Raw genomic sequence first — 4,544 nt, 5'->3', positions numbered from 1 at the left:
ATCGCCCATTTCATTGAAACTTGCAACAATGCTGGGACAAAATGAGACTACCTCGTCAAGCAGTTCGTGTGCTCGCTAAAAGGTAACGCCTTTGACTGGTACACCGACCTCAAGCCTGAGTCTATCAACAGTTAGGATCAACTAGAAAAGGAATTCCTTAACCGCTTCTACAGCACTCGCCGCACTATGAGCATGCTAGAGATGACTACATCAATAGATGGCGTTCATTAAGTCTGGATTGCAAAGATCGACTTTTTAAAACCTTCGCCATTGAGATGTGCGTTCAAGGCATGCAATGGGGACTACACTAGATCCTTCAAGGCATCAAACCAAGAACCTTTGAGGAGTTAGCCACCCGCGCCCATGATATGGAGTTAGGCATCGCCCATCATGGGAAGAAAGAATCAATCGCCGACTACAAAGTTTTGGGGCCAAAGGTGGATAAGGCTGCGTGGAAACCCACCAAGGAAGCAATGATGATCAGCACAACTCTAGTCAAAATCTCTACATGAGGCAAGGCAATTCAAACGGAAGCTTTTCGTGATCAAGAGATGCATAGACACACTTTGAAGGAGCTTAACAAGAAGACTTATCCATTCCCCGACTCTAATGTGGTTGCCATGTTGAAAGACTTACTTGACAAGAAGGTGATCGACCTACCTGAGTGCAGATGGCTGGAAGAGATGAATCGTATTGACAGTCCAAGGTACTGTAAATTCCACCGCTTCATCAGTCATTCGACGAAAAAGTGCTTTGTGCTGAAAAATCTCATCATGAAGCTAGCTCAAAAATGAATCATCGAGCTAGATCTTGACAATGTGGTGAAGTCAAACTATACCACCGTCATTTCTGGCTTTTTCGACTCAAAATCTTCACCTCAACCGTTGGGGGCATGCTCCAAAACTATGTTAGTCAAGTCAAGTGAAGTTGAAGGATGGACTCATGTCACTTCAAAGAAAATGTACAAGAAGCATACGTCTCCTCCACAAGTTCACCAATCAGAAAGGGGGCAAAGTAGCTCTCGTCAACCTCCAAATCTACATGAAAGTGTTGAAGATGATGAAATTGTGACACGAAGATCGTCTGTTGCCACCACGGTGCGTGATTTCTTCCCCAAAGACTTCTTCAATCACTCGATCAAGACTCTTTGGTATGAAGATTGCAAGGAATGCCTCTCCAAGATCGTTTGACAAATTCACAAAGCTCTTCGTTCGCATGAGCCTAAAAGGCGACAACAAATGCTCCTCGCCTAAATGAGCCTAAACTATACACAGCACAATGCTCCTTGCCCGAACGAGCTGAAACTGCAAACGGCAACAAACGCTCCTTGCCTGCATGAGCTGAAACTGCAAACGGCACCAAAAGCTCTTTGTCTGCATGAGCTGAAACTGCAAACGGCACCAAAAGCTCCTTGTCCACACGAGCGTAAAAGGCGACAACAAACGCTCCTGGCCTGCAAGAGCATAAACTGTGTACGGAAAAATCATCATCAACAAAAAACACAAACACTTTGAAGAATAAAGAGCAAATTCAAAATATGGATACTTTATTTCTTTAGAGGAAGGATTTGGTTACAAAGCCTTATTACAAAAAAAAAAAATTGAGCAGCAACGTCACCACCGAGGGAAAGCTGTGACCAAAAGACATTACACAGCGAAACCCCGATGTAGTCTTTTGCACAGCACCACACGGCAAAAGGTGATGCACTGCAACAAACTCCAAGCAACAGGACGACAGACAATGCAACAAGGACGGCGGACAGTGTAATGATGTGCAGCGAACAATGCAGCGACGACGGTGCAGCAAACACAGCAAAGAAGACAGCTACAAAACAGTCATTCCAAGCAATGGCAAGAGGCACGACGAAGTCACCACCGAAGAAAGTCATCACCAAAAGGCACTACACAGCATAAACTCGCTACAGTCTTTTGCACAACCCCACACGGTAAAAGTGACGCACTGGAACAAGCTCCAAGCACGAGCGAAAGAACCTTCGTCGAAACAAGCAAAGAAATTCATCAATATACTAAGTAAGTAAAAAAATAAAAAATAATAATAAAAAATAAATAATATAAATAAATAAATAAATAAAAAAGAAAAATAAAATACGGTTTCTTAAAAATATATATATATATATATTATCGGCCCAAACAACTAGGATGGCCTCTTGGAGGCCTCTTGGACCCTCTAAACCTCAAGGCCCGTGACAAAATATCCACTAAATCAAATGGAGTGCACCACAGCTCAAGGCCTCAAGAATTCAAAAAGATAGCCTATCCTTACCACTTTCTTCATCGAGCTCCTTCCACATTAGCGCAGTCAATCTCGCCAACACAACATCATCATCAGCCACATCAGTCTCTTTCTTTAATCCCCACGGTGCCAAGAAGCCGCTCAAGTTTCTGATCTATGCCACACGAGTTGGATCAACGGCCTCCTCGGCAAGCTCTGCAAGGCCCAATCAATCGACTACGTCTACAGCTCCAGCTGCCTTGAGAACCACAACTTGCTCGAAGTCGACATCGCCAATAATAAGACCACCCACACCTTGAACGTTGAATCCAAACCCAAGATTCCCAAGTGCGATGTGGAGGGCGGAGAAAAAGAGGACCACTCGGATGCCCCGGACGACGACGATGGAAATAGCGAGGCGTGCAGAAAGAAACTCAAATTAGTCCACCATTCTCGAAGAGAGTTTCAAGTAGCTCAACACTCTCAACCCTAAGCAAAAAATTGGCGTTGGCCAAACAGCTTGGGCTTCGGCCTAGACAAGTGGAAGTCTAGTTTCAGAACATAAGAGCAAGGACAACGTTGAAGCAAATGGCGAAGGACCGTAAGTTTTTGAAGAAACGTTGTGAGAATCTGACAAAGAAGGGCAGTGCAGACGCTTCAACAACACCAACGGCAGTCACGTTGTTCCCAAAACCATTCTTCGATTCGTGAACTTTCCAACGAGATTCTCCAGGATAATTCCATCGGATAGAGTGAAAGACACATCGAAATCAGAACTCTACTGTAACCCAGATTGCAAAATTGCTGATTTCGCAGAATGAAAGGCTTCAAATCTTGCAGGGATGTGAATTTAGCAAAGAATCATGAACCTGTTGGGTTTAGAGCGCATATTATGCACAACGCCTTAGACGGAAATCAAATTCGAATCAATCGATGGGGTTATTGATGCGATGCTAGAGGAGGGGTTTGATTAAGAAGTTTCTGGAGTTGCAGAGGTCAGAGCACGGTGACGATTTGGTGAGGGAAAGCGTGAGGGTCTTTTGATGCTTCCAACTAACAAGGCTCTTCTGGATGACCCTGTCTTCCGCCCTCTTGTGAAAAGATATGATGCTGGTGTGCTGATTGAATTCATTGATCGAAACGGAGGAGGCGATGTGCAATGGTTGTTGTCAGTGGCTGTGCTCAGTGATGGTAATGGTGGAGCTTCGGATTTCGGAGGTTCATCTTCTATGGCAGAACAGAAGGAATAGCTTCTTCTTCTGTCTCCTAGCCGCTGCCAATAACCTCAAGCTCGTCACTCTGGCCGTCATGATCAAAGTCGGCGAAGAACTTCAGTGACCATTGTTAAACGACTAGCCGGTTGTGAAGCTCAACACTTTACACTACCTTAATGCACCTCCACTGAAGCTACATCCTCCTGCTCTACAAGCCTCCTCGCAGCTACCAACAACCTCGAGCTCAAAGATCTTCAGTGACCGCTGTCAAACTATTAGCCAATCGCGAAGCTCAACGCTTTGCACTACCTCAAGCTCCGGCTGCCTCTGCACTTCCGCCATGGCCGCTACCTGTGAATATGATTAACAAAACCAAAGTTTGTCAACTCACATTTGCATGCCTCTGCTGCTACCTTTGAATGTGATTGACAAAACCAAAGTTTGTCAACTCACACCCATAGACCTTCTCCGTCTCTTACCTCCTGTTACTCCAAGCTCATCTGCATTTCCTCCCTGCACCATGTGGAGAATATATATAAAAAAAGAAAGGGGACACACCAGTCTAGAAAGAAGAAGAAAAGGTGGAATCTTGGTGGATCAGCACCACCGAAAGCAAAGAAAAGAAAAAAAAATAAAAATATAATAAAATATAATAAAAAAAGGATCTTGGTGCACCGGCACCATGTGAAAATTTATATATATATATATGCTCTATTATATTTAGCACATTACACTGAATAAAATAAAGCTTATTTATTGATATCTCTGATAAATTACAGATATGTGATTACATATGTGAAAATAAATAAATAAATAAATAAATAAATAAAATAAAAAAAATATAGAAATGAGCCTTCACAAAGGTTGCTCATGTGAAGCCTCATCATTCGGCGGAACTCCAGGAAAAAGAGGAGGCGGAGATTGATTGTTTGGAGCCTCAACACTCGGTAAAACTCCAAAGGACAAAAGCAATAGGTGCCTCTGGAGTAAAGCCACAAACATCTGATGGTCACTCTGAATCCGACTTTCGGATTCCTGAAGCTGGTCAAGCTTTCTCTTCATGCTCGTTGAGTAACTATTGGCAAGCATGTGCAACTC

The 4,544-nt window shown here is 43.6% G+C and overlaps 1 pseudogene; it reads left to right on the top strand.

Moving 5' to 3' along the window:
• The first annotated feature begins 290 nt into the window (after positions 1–290).
• Positions 291–1,190, top strand: LOC148693076 (uncharacterized; annotated as a pseudogene).
• The last annotated feature ends 3,354 nt before the right edge of the window (positions 1,191–4,544 follow it).

Source organism: Pyrus communis, chromosome 11, assembly GCF_041283825.1.
Source record: "Pyrus communis isolate YQ-2024b chromosome 11, ASM4128382v1, whole genome shotgun sequence".
NCBI lineage: Eukaryota > Viridiplantae > Streptophyta > Magnoliopsida > Rosales > Rosaceae > Pyrus > Pyrus communis.
Note: the sequence above shows the minus strand (reverse complement) of the source record. Positions and strands in the feature narration are given on the sequence as shown.